This window comes from Budorcas taxicolor, chromosome 12 (assembly GCF_023091745.1).
Source record: "Budorcas taxicolor isolate Tak-1 chromosome 12, Takin1.1, whole genome shotgun sequence".
NCBI classification, from domain to species: domain Eukaryota; kingdom Metazoa; phylum Chordata; class Mammalia; order Artiodactyla; family Bovidae; genus Budorcas; species Budorcas taxicolor.
Window position 1 is genome coordinate 23,429,161 of NC_068921.1, and position 12,825 is coordinate 23,441,985.

Genomic DNA, 12,825 nt, shown 5'->3' on the forward strand with positions numbered 1-12,825 from the left:
GCTCATCAGTAGAGAATTTTTAAAACACATTACAGCCACACTGTGAAATATTGTGTAGCCATTGAAAAGAATTATTCGAGTTTATGGGTACCATCATAAAGTTTTTCATGATACACTGTTACGTGAAGTAAGTATAACATAAAATAATATTCATAACACAGCTGTTCAGTCGTGTCTGACTCTTTGTGATCCCATGGACTGTAGCCCACCAGGCTCCTCTGTCCATTGAATTCTCCAGGCAAGAATACTGGAGTGGGTTGCTATCCCCCTTCTCCAGGGGATCTTCCCAACCCAGGGATCAAACCTGGGTCTCCCACATTGCAAGTAGATTCTTTTACCATCTGAATCAGCAAGGAAAGGACAAGTAAAATAGCAAACATTAATTGAGTATTTTTCAGTTCAGTGCTGTTCGGTCGCTCAGTCATGTCTGACTCCTTGCGACCCCATGAACTGCAGCACGCCAGGCCTCCCTGTCCATCACCAACTCCTGCAGTTCACTCAAACTCACGTCCATGAGTATTTTTAGTGTGCCTGAATTGTTTTAAGCACTAATAACCCTTTGAGGTAGGTTTGTTATCATCTCTACTATATAGATACAGATACAGAAGCTGAAGTCCAGGAATTCAAGATCAATAGCCAGTAAGTGGGAAGGAAGACAGACTGTCTCCCATATTCTAGGAAATATGTACTTGTTGCTTCTTTGCTATAACAACAATTAATTCTAGTCAAAGTCAAAAGAAATGTGTGCATGTGACTGTGTATACAGAAAAGCCACACATGGTACTCAAGAGACCTCAAGGGAGATGGATGGGTTTGATGAGGGAGCTAAGACCACTGCCATTTAGTTGATATACTTCTATTTGGTTGTCATGCAATAATTTTGTAGTAAAAATATTAATACTAAGCTAGAGTTAATCTATATACCATACCTCCATGAAACACAGCCTCAAAATATTAAATCTAATATTTCTTAAAATATTAGATTTAAGAAAAATATTTGTGACAAAGCAGAGAGTTTCTTCTCTCTTGTTAAGATCTGAAACATTTTTAACTCTTAACGGATTCTGGCCTCTTAACCACCTTGCTGCAGTATTTTGCAGTGCTGTGGAGGAGTGTGCTTTCCAGGGAACTGAGTAGTTATTGTGCTTTTCAAAAAATCACTATCTAAGAGTTTGCAAAGCCCTACAGAGTTGGTGTCTTTCCGGTTTCACATATGACCTCCTCCCAGTTGACAGTCAAGCAAGTCCAGCCAGCTCACACTTCTCACGTCGCACTTTTCACACTCCATTCACTCACTCACTCCTGTCCCTCATTAGGCAGAGACACCCGCAAAGACAGAAATCAAGTATTGTTCATCCATAATCATCTGTAAACTCCAATGAGAAGCACAGAGCCTGACACATGAGATAAAAAAAAAAAAGTGTAGACTGCTTCCAGTGTTACCAGTGCAAATCATCACACTTAGGGCTTCCCTGGGGGGTATTTCCAGTGGTCATGTATGGACATGACAGCTGGACTGTGAAGAAGGCTGAGAGCCGAAGAATTGATGCTTTTGAAGTGTGGTGTTGGAGAAGACTCTTGAGAGTCCCTTGGACTGCAAGGAGATCCAACCAGTCCATTCTGAAGGAGATCAGCCCTGGGATTTCTTTGGAAGGAATGATGCTAAAGCTGAAACTCCAGTATTTTGGCCACCTCATGCGAAGAGTTGACTCATTGGAAAAGACTGTGATGCTGGGAGAGATTGGGGCCAGGAGGAGAAGGGGACGACAGAGGATGAGATGGCTGGATGGCATCACTGACTCGATGGACGTGAGTTTGAGTGAACTCGGGGAGTTAGTGATGGACAGGGAGGCCTGGCGTGCTGTGATTCATGGGGTCGCAAAGAGTCGGACATGACTGAGCGATTGAACTGAACTGAACTGAACTGGTGGTTCAGTGGCTAAGAATCTGCCTTTCAATTCAGGGGAACTGGTTCGATCCCTGGTCTGGGAGGATTCCACATACCTCGGGGAAACTAAGCCTGTGGGCTAACAATGAGTGAGCCCATGTGCTGCAGCTATTGAAGTGTGCAGGCCTTAGAGTCTGTGCTCCACAGCAAGAAAAGCCACCGAAACGAGAAGAGCCATCGCAACTAAAGGTAGGCCCAGCTTGCTGCAACGAGAGAAAGCAAGGAAGACCCAGCACAGCCAGAAATAAATCATAAATAAATAAATAAAAATTAAAAAAAACACAAAGTAATCATTACGTTTCTAAATCTCATCTTGTGAAAACACACCAATAAATATTACAGTTAGTGTAAGAGTAATATTATGACGTAATCGCTACTTTTGCTGAGTGTCTGCCTTTTTAGGTCACATCAGAATCTTGTTATTTTAACCTATGGTGCTCCCAACAGCCTATAGGTTAATAGGCTTCTAAGGTCATTGTTTTTATCTGCTGTTTACAAACCAAATGAACTGTAGACTTAGATTAAATAATTATCTTAAGGTTACATAGCGTGGATGTAGCAGACGCAGGATTCAAGCCTAAGTCTCTAAGACTGCAAAAGCTGTGTTTCTTTTCATGATATACTGCTGTCTCTGAAAATGATTAAATAATGGAAAAGTTTGCACTTTAAGACATTTTTTTTAAAAGAAGTTTAATGAGAGTCTGTAAAGACAGAGCTGGAATAGTCCATGTAAGAGAAAAATTAGAATATGTTATAGATCAATATTCTCAGTTATGAAGAAAAATGTCTTTATTAAAAATAAAAACAAGATCAAACCTCTATAGAAAGGAAAGAAAAATAAGGTGTCACGTTATGCTTAATTTCTCCATTCCTTTAAAATTGTTGCTGCTCCACAAGGCATGTACATTTTTATTCCTGCTGACTAAAGAGAATTTCATAAGTAGGATTTCAGAATCCATAGAGACTTTGACATCAGGATGATTTATGTGGGAATCCCAACAGCTGAACGCAGAAAGAGTACGGCCAACATGGTGTCAAACACAGTCTGTGTGAGGTCTCAGGAATAAAGGCATGTGGTTGACACTGGAAAAGTAAATAACCTTGACCACAGACTGTTCAATAATTGACACTTGAAACACGCCTGCCCGCAGCAAAGAAAGGGATTCTAGAATAAATAGCTAAAGCCATTCCATTCCCAGCTGAGACAATGGGCTCCTTTTTTGTAAGACTCCTCCTTCCCTGTTTTCCCTGTATTACTCAGCAGCAGTGGGTGATTCGGCTCTATTGCTTCTTAGTGTAGAACCTCAAAAGTGGTCCAGGACTCTCCCATCCTCTTGTAGTGTGATGAGAAAAAAAAAAACAAAAGAAGCTCTCCTACAAGCCATGAGTGAAGTCCCCTTTCAGTCATTTCGGAAATGCCTGCCACTGGGGAAGTCAACCTCTTTCGTTCTTAGGTTTCTGGTCTGCAGTATGGAGAAAATCCAGCCCAGCTGTGCAAAGTCAGGTCACTAAGCTTTCGGGTCTCTGCACATCCCCTTCCTGGCCTTCTCAGACTGGTGCTTTTCTTGTCGATAATGATACTAGTTGGCAGCTATTTCTCTCATTTAACATCCATGTGACCTGTTTATGCTGACTATCCCCATTCTTTACTGCAAGGAAAACAGTTGCTTCCTCTCAAGGAAAAATAGGAGTCAGAAAATCATTCTTTCTTATAAATGGTTTGCACAGTAAGGAGAAACCATAAACCCAGAAGATAAAAATACAGACATTATGATTTTCAAACGATTTCTCATATTCAGATAAAATTTACTCAGTAATATGGCTGGGTCCCAAGATAACATCGTATTTCACCCTTTCAACTTGTGCTTTGTCTTAATTTATAGAGAAGAGCTGTCTGATATTTTTTAAAAGTGAGACTAAAAAAATAAAGCCATATAACCTCTTGGGGTAAAAGGAACAGCTTCAAGTGTCTGGGGGCTTAGGAAGCATTTGGCATGGCTGGTACGCTACTTGGGGTGAGGAGATGGAGGAAAAGCGAAAACAGAAGGCATCAGACAGGGGCTTCCCTGGTGGTCCAGCGGCAAAAATTCTGAGCTCCCAGCACAGGGGACCCACATTCAATCCCTGGTCAGGGAACTAGATCCCACATGCCACAACTAAGACCCAGGGCAGTCAAATGACAGCAAATAAAAAAGAAGGCAATGGCAGGTCACGTGTGCTGTGCCAAGGGGTTGGACGCTCACTCCAGAAGTTATCCCATGACAAGTGGGTTCCGTTTCAAGAAGGGGAAGGATGTGATGAACCTTGCATGTACAGGGTCTGGAGGATGGATGCCCATGGCAGGTGGGCAAACTGGAAGCAGAGAGACTAGTCAGCAATCTCAGGAATTTAGGCCAGATAATGAAGCTGGCTGGGTGCTTCCCCAGTGGCTCAGCAGTAAAGAATCCGCCTGCAATGCAAGAGCCTCAGGTTTGATCCCTGAGTCAGGAAGAGCCACTGGAGGAGGGCATGGGAACCCACTCCAGTATTCTTGCCTGGAGAATTCCATGGACAGAGGAGCTTGACGGGCTACAGTCCATGGGGTCACAAAGAGTCGGATGACTGAAGCAACTTGGCACGCATGCACGCACGTGAAGCTGGCTAGCACAAGATGGTAGCAGTTCTGATGGGTGTAAAAGACAGCAAACGTATCACATTTGCAGGTATAAAGGAAACAGAATCAAGGATTTGGGGTGGAGAGTGGAAGAAGAAAGTCTAGTCATAGAAGGAAATGGCAACCCACTCCACTATTCTTGCCTGGAGAATCCCAGGGACAGGGGAGCCTGGCGGGCTGCAGTCTATGGGGTTGCACAGAGTAGGACTAGTCACCAAGATTAAAAATTCAGGAGGAGGGACTTCCCTGGTGGTCCAGTGGCTAAGACTCCACATTCCCCATGCAGGGTCCCAGTTTCAATCCCTGGTCAGGAAACTAGATCCCACACGCCAGCAACTAAAGAACCTGCGTGCCGTGACTAAGACTTGGTGCAGCTAAATAAATAAATAGTAAATAAAGTAATTTAAAAAAAATACAGGAAGGAAACCAGGTTAGAGCGAGGACTACTGTTCTCTATTTTTCCCCTTGATTTGCATTGATTTCTTTCAGAAGCTAAGGCGCTAGGGCCATGGTGACTCATATGCCTAGAGTCCTTTCCTTGTTTCAAAAGAAAAATAAGAAACAGACTTCTCACATAACTCAATTATCGGCTCCCCCACAATGATAACACAAGAGTTTAATGGAGTTTCCCTCTTCACAGAAATGTCGAGGGATATCATGTTTTGAACATGGTAATGAAATTGTCCTCAGAGAATTAATCAAACCTCTCCTGCTAATAGTTTATTTGTCCTCTCGGTATATTGAAGTAAATCTGGTATATAGAGCTGTGTTTAAGATGTGCTGACATTTTAAACAACTTTATATATTCTGGACCAATGTCAGTTAAGGCAAGCAAGCTAGATGCCTTGGGAGGATAATGACCCCTTGGAAAGTGGGTACAACTCTCAGTACATCTTTCATCCCTCTTGTGCAGAGTGCGTGCTTGCACAGTAAGTCACTTCAGTCATGTCCGACTCTTGTGACCCAATGGACTGTAGCCCACAAGGCTCCTTTGTCCATGGGATTCTCTAGGCAAGAATACTGGAGTGGGTGGTCATTTCCTTCTCCAGGGGATCTTCCCGACCCAGGGATCAAACACGCATCTCCTGTGGCTCCTTGCATTGGCAGGTGGATTCTTGACCACTGAGCCACTAGGGAAGCCCATTGTGTAGTGTAGATAGTATTTGACCAGTTTGCCGAGCTAGGGACCACACACCGCAGATCCACAAAGTGTAAAAGTGGCGTCTATACTCTATGATTTTCTTCTGTACTTAGAGGGTCACCTTGCAGCGCTGAGAATGCGAAGCTTTTTAAAGGTTTCCCTGGCGGAGGGTGCAATCCTGAAAAATCACCCTTCTGCATAAGCGTGATTCTCAAACAACGACAACAAAAGAAGAACGGGTTTCTTGCTGGCATTTTGACCGCAGAGTTCCAGCTTTGTGGCATCCTTCCTGAGACTGTAAAGCAGGTTGTTTGTGAAACACCCTCAGGGAAATGGAAGCTGAGATACATTTCAGCCCTAGGAAGGGTAGAGAGAAAGCTCTTTTTCTCTTGCAGTGTCAATAACCTGACTCTTCTGACTTTTAAGTACTGACTAGTAAAGCTCCACCAGTCATTTGATTTCTTTCCCCAGGACTGTGTTTAACACATGAGTGCTGACCTGTTCTGTGATTTGGCTCATCCGGATGCTGCAGTGGTCTTCACGGCGGTGAGCCTGTCACAGCCCGAGGGGATGTGTGACAATGCACATCAATTTCTGGGCTGCCGACTCCCATGACTCATCTCCCCGATTCTTGGGGTGGCTTTTCCAGAACCCCAGGCAGCACTCGATGCTGTTTTGAAAGCACCCACTGCATGTGGCTTCCCTGGCGGCTCAGAGGTTAAAGCATCTGCCCGCAATGTGGGAGACTCGGGTTCGATCCCTGGGTCGGGAAGATACCCCGGAGAAGGAAATGGCAACCCACTTCAGTATTCTTGCCTGGAGAATCCCATGGAGGGAGGAGTCTGGTAGGCTACAGTCAACAGGGTTGCAAAGAGTTGGACATGACTGAGCTACTTCACTTCACTACGTTGCAGGTGGAGCCTGGTTTTATCAGTGGCTATCTTGTATCGCTTTGCCTATTTTCTTGCAGAAATCCGCTATAGATTGGACCTATCTTGTTCATCACGGTGTCCTTGGTGCCTTCACGGGTACATGCTACTCACGAAAGATACTACTAAGTGTTATGTGGTGTTGATGTATATATACATATATATATCTATATAGACATAGATATATATATAGAAAGAGAGAGAGAGAGAGAGTGAGGGCAGGAGAAATCCTTTCTCTTTTTCACCCTAGCACAGCATCTGGGGCATTAGAGATGCTCAGAAAACATTTCAAATAAGCGAATGTCTGAATATATATTATTTCAGTCGCCTGAAATAATATTTCGTCTCACTACATCAGAATGAAGACCTGTTTCTTAGGAAAAGGATGAAGCGATGCTTTATTTCTCTAGAAGTGTGAAGGGAAAGTTTTATCCATAATTTTAAGCGCTTCAAATTGCTACAAATGGCCCAAAGAAAAGAGGTTCTTTTAAGTTTTAGCTGCACTTTATAATCCTAACATACATTATTATTGTGATTCTTTGTAGCACAATGTAGCTCTCTGGTTTTATCAAATGATATTACCTGTATTCTGTATTGGGTAATTTTGTATCTCTCGAGGTCAGTAGCAAGTTTCTTGACTTCATTTAAAGGAAGATTTAAAAAGCCAATGACAAAAAAAGGTATGTATATGACTGATAAACTAGGAATAAAGGGAGAGAAGAAGAGATGCAAACGTCTGCTTCAGTAAGGCAGAATGAAGACCTGCTTCTTAGGGAAATCATAAGATTCATGAGCCTCCGGTGAAAGGTAACATCTACCCGTGCAGAGCAAGGAAGATATCCAGAGAACACAGTGACCCTTCAGGGCTTCTAATCTGAGATTTACCTTCATTTGGTGACAAGAGTCGTAGAAAACCAAACTAACAAGTGTCACATTTCTACAGTGACCAGTTGCTCACCCAAACATCTCAGAAAATAGTACATAAATTCCAAAACGCTTTCTTCACTTTCCATTCTAAAGCAATTAAAGAAGATGCTGTTGTCTAATTAGTAATCGATGTTATGAAGCATATATTCAACAGACCACAGGTACACATATGTGCCCTGTCTGGAGTTACTAAATAAACACTCAGACCTCTGTGATTTCACTGTAGTATTTCATAGATTCTGACCTCTGTTTACATCATGGAGCATGCAGGTCAAGGCTTTATTTTTATTTTTATTTTTTTTAGGTCAAGGCTTTAAAAGTCCTGTTTTCAGCTAAGCTGTAGCTTCAGCTTACCTTGCATTTTCTTTGTGTTTTATGATTTAGACAAAAGGATACATTAAACCTCTGTGGCTGGAGAATCATTTGGAGTTTCTGATGCTGACACTAACAGTTACTAAGAGATCTTTTCTAATGGTTTGATCTCTAATGAAGTTTGTTGTTTTTTTTAATTGTAATATCTCTTTTAATAATAATTTCAAGCTTATTGAAATTGGGCTTATTAAAATCTGAAGTCTAGGATCTGAGAAGTTGCTTGTCACATTTATGTGATTTTTAGCACTAACATGGAGTTCACCTGTGACTGAGATGTTGAGGTTTCTAATATTTTTAGTGACTTGCTTTCAGGGATTTAGTGATAATAAATCAGCAATATTTATCCTTCGACGTCTACAAGATGGTATTACAAAGCCAGCATTCTCCCGTGTGGAAAAGATGGGAGTGAGGCAGATAGTATTACCAAGCAAAAGACAAAGCAAACAGAAGATGCCGTTTATCCACAAGGGCTTGACAAGACAGTTCAAATCCAGTCCTTCAGACGGGAAAACCTTCCACTAGGCACTTTGCTAAATGATGTGGAAAAGCAATGCTTTATTTTGTGCAACTGAACTGCCAGACTCCACTCATATGCTCTCCTAATGATCCTGGAGGAATTTTAATTGATAAAGGTGAACCAGAATAATTCATGCACAAGTTAGCCAAATATCTGTAACTGCTAACATTTGAAGTATTCTAGGATCATCAAGCGCTGCATACATAGAAAAGTATACAGCTTGTTTCATCTCTACTAGGATGCCTCATGCTATTTTTGAATATTACAGTGTAAAATATACACTATATGATATCTGTTAAATATACAGGCTGCCGGTACACTATGATGTGGGCAATATACCAATTGGTGCCATGGACGCTGTGTTGTCAGCCTGGCAAATTCTTCTTAGGTATTTGACCCTGAGCAGGTTACCTAGCTGCTCAAAGATAATAAAACTGAGTATAACAGAGCCATGCTCATAGTCCGTGTGTCTCTGTATTAAATGAAATCATTTAAGTAAAAGGCTTAGCACAGCTAAGCTACTGTTATCATATACAATAGTTATATACGACTATGTGTGCATGCTAAGTCGCTTCAGTCGTGTCTGACCCTCTGCTCCCCCATGGAGTGTAGCCCAGGCTCCTCTGTCCATGCGGATTCTCCAGACGAGAATTCTGGAGTGGGTCGCCATGCCCTCCTCCAGGGGATCTTCCTGAGCCAGGGATTGAACCTGCATCTCTTATGTCACCTGCATTGGCAGGCGGGTTCTTTACCACCAGTGCCACCTGGGAAGCCCCTATTAATGACTATATATTACAGTTATTGGGCTTCCCAGGTGGCCCAGTGGTAAAGGATCTCAGGTGGCTCAGTGGTATAGTTATTGGGCTTCCCAGGTCGCTCAGTGGTAAAGAATTTCAGGTGGCTCCTGTAATGTCAGTGCAGGAGACATAGGTTTGATCCCTAGGTTGGAAATGGCAACCTACTCCAGTTTCCTTGTTACAGTTATTATTATACGACATATATGCTGGCTATGGAGGCCTGAAACACAAAGATATGAGTTGACTTAATACTGTGAATAGTACGATCCTATTCAATACTGCAGCTTAATATCTTAGAATCACTCTAGAAGACAACATAGCTGTTAGCTTACACTCCATGAGTTTGAGAGCTTACTTCTGGGTGAACCGTTCCCATGCCCTGGCACGGTTCCCTGTGCTCACCTTCTTGGGAGCCATAGGTCATTCTTCAGTGCAAATTATATAAAATGGTGAGCTGTTCTCACAGAGAACTCTGGAGCTTTTGCCTTTTCTGGTAATAGCAGTGAATGTTTTCATGCGACTGGCCGAAGAGATTCAAGTGGCTGCTTGCCAAGTTCGTGTGTGTGCAAAGGAACAAAGCTCTGAATGCCTTTCCTGCTGCGAGCAGTACACTGTATCGACAGTTTCAAAAAAACTAGTTCACAACAGCATTGTGGCAAAGTCCTTTAGAGCCGATGGCCATACCAGGTTGAGTCAAAGGTGAAAGTGAAAGTGAAATCGCTCAGTCGTGTTCGACTCTTTGCGACCGGTGGACTGTAGCCCACCAAGCTCCTCCGTCCATGGGATTCTCCAGGCAAGAATACTGGAGTGGGCTGTCATTTCCTTCTCCAGGGGATCTTCCCAACCCAGGGATTGAACCCAGGTCTCCTGCATTGCAGGCAGACGCTTTAATCTCTGAGCCACTGAACCCATCCCAGCAGCCTCAGACCCTTGCTCACTTGCCTTTATTTTAACGCATGTCCCTGGACCCCCAGCCCCACGTGGAGCTGTTCCCAATAAACAGCTGGCCTTCTAGGCTCTGTGTCCAGCCAGGTCCAGAATTAAGAGAGGACTGGGGTTGGGGACCCTGTGGGTCCTCCCATGGTCAAGCCTGGAAAGTCTCCCTTCTTTGGACCCTCCTGACCATAGTTAGGAAATGGCTCACTCATTCGCATTCACAAACACTCTTTCTTCCTGCCCTCTCCCACTCATGCGTTTGTCAAAAATAAATTGATCCTGTAATTGCACAACTCCTCTCCTGAAACTATTACAATTTGAAAAAATGATATGAAGTGACCCTTTATCATAATATGGTTTATATTTAACCCAAAGGAGGTACCAAATGAGGGAAGTAGACCACACCATTTTAGTTTTTAGTCATTTTGAAAAGAGGCAACATTTAAAACCAGTTTGTTTTAAAAGTCTAAAGGTGTATTTATTATCTGAGAACTCCAATAAGGTACTTCATTTTGTACATTTGCTCAGTATTTTTGCCATGCCCTTCTCCAGTACTCTGGCCACCTGATGCAAAGAGCTGACTCATTAGAAAAGACCCCGGTGCTGGGAACGATTGAAGGCAGGAGGAGAAGGGGATGACAGAGGATGAGATGGTTGGATGACATCACCGACATGAGTTTGAGCAAGCTCTGGGAGATGGTGAAGAACAAGGAAGCCTGGCATGCTGCAGTCCATGGGGTCGCAAAGAGTCGGACACGACTGAGCGACTGAACTGAACTGAACTGCCATCTTTTGTCTCCATTTTACTGTTCCAAATGATCATTTATAAATTATTCTCCTTTAACTTTTTATATAATTAGGTTTTTTTTTTTTCCCCAAACAGATTTTAAGCTTTGTGAGATCTTGGCCTCCATGTTAAATGTCTCTATAGTCCCCACACATTACACTTAATAAGTACACAATAAATATTGACTGTGTGTGTGGTATGTGAGATTAAATATCTTTTTAAAAGGCAAGACATTTCATATATGTTTTCCTTTATCTTATTTTTGTTTTCAAAGAGTGTAATATCTACATCATTAAACTAGTATTCTTCCCATGTGGAAAAACTGGTATAATCTTTACTATTCAGCGCATTCTTGCAATGCCTCCCACAGACTAGAAACTCATTAAGCATCCATTAGCTTTCACTGAATCCTTAGCATTATCAACTATATTAAACAGTCGGTTAATAGCTTCAATGCATTAATATTCTGAGCAGTTAGAAACTCATTTTTCCATTTCTTGATTTTTAATATTGTTCTAACTCAAGCATACTAAATACAGAATGTGACTTTGTCATCATTTCTTGGCCTTTTGGCTAAGATGAAGAATGTCATTCTTGGCAGAATGTCACTTCATCAAGCTGTTAGTTTAACTGAGTTTGGCCATTCCTTATTGACCTGGCATTACTTAACTGGTGAGGTGAAGGTGAAAGTTGCTCAGTCGTGTCCACCTCTTTGCAACCCCATGGACTATACAGTCCATGGAATTCTCCAGGCCCAAATACTGGAGTGGTTAGCCTTTCCCTTCTCCAGGGGATCTTCCCAACCCAGGGATCGAACCCAGGTCTCCTGCATTGCAGGCGGATTCTTTACTAGCTGAGCCACCAGGGAAGCCCTTACTTAACTGGAGTTTACCCAAATGCAAATAATAGTATTCAAGAATGAAAAGAATGTTGACCAGGCCTGTCAGTTCAGTTCAAATGAATAAACCATATTTCACCCACACACCATACCATGATGTATTTTTCTAGCACTAGGAATATTTTCTTCTGTATGGTACTCCTGGTGTTGAGAAAAGCTTTTCTAACAAGAGTAAGCTTTTGAATGGCACCAACATGACTTACATCTACCACAGGGTGCATCGTTCTATCTTTTACCTGTCTCTGGTTTATATCTACCAGCGTGATAATTTCTCCAGGGTGGCTGAGGAAGCCAGCCACTATAGCTAAAACCTCAGCCACTATAGCTGAAACCCCAAACCCTGGGTTGGCACACAAAAGCAGAAAATGGAATCAGCTGAAATGTTCCTTAATTAACTTCCAAAGATTGACAGCAAAGATTAGTGAAATATTGCTAGCACTGACTTAATATACTCTTCCTAATGAACAAATCTGTGTGTGTGTATGTGTGTGTTAGTTGCTCAGTCATGTTAACTCTTTGTGACCCCATGGACTGTAACTTGCCAGGTTCCTGTATCCATGGGATTCTCCAGGCAAGAATACTGGAGTGGGTTGTCATTCCCTTCTCCAGGGGGTCTTCCCGTCCCAAGGATCGAATCCGGGTCTCCTGATTGCAGGTGGATTCTTTATCATCTAAGCCACCAGGGAAGCCTGGGAGAAGGATTATTTTATGGTAATTAGGTTTCCCTCATGAAGAAGAGTCAGGATAAATTCTCCTCCTTTTTGGAAGCCTGTTGGACTTAATTTCCCATATACTTAACACCTTCCTAGTTCTTCATTTAATAGAATTGTCTGCTAGTTTCTTGGTTAAACGACTTCAAACACAGAGATTCAAGTTACAAAAAATAAGCTTTTACAACCGAAGCAAAACAAATAAAATAA

At 42.4% G+C, this 12,825-nt stretch overlaps 1 protein-coding gene across 1 annotated transcript in view; it reads right to left on the reverse strand.

The window, feature by feature from the left end:
- The window catches only part of FREM2 (FRAS1 related extracellular matrix 2), a 156,213-nt gene that overhangs the window by 52,556 nt on the left and 90,832 nt on the right, over positions 1-12,825 (reverse strand). The window lies entirely within an intron of this gene.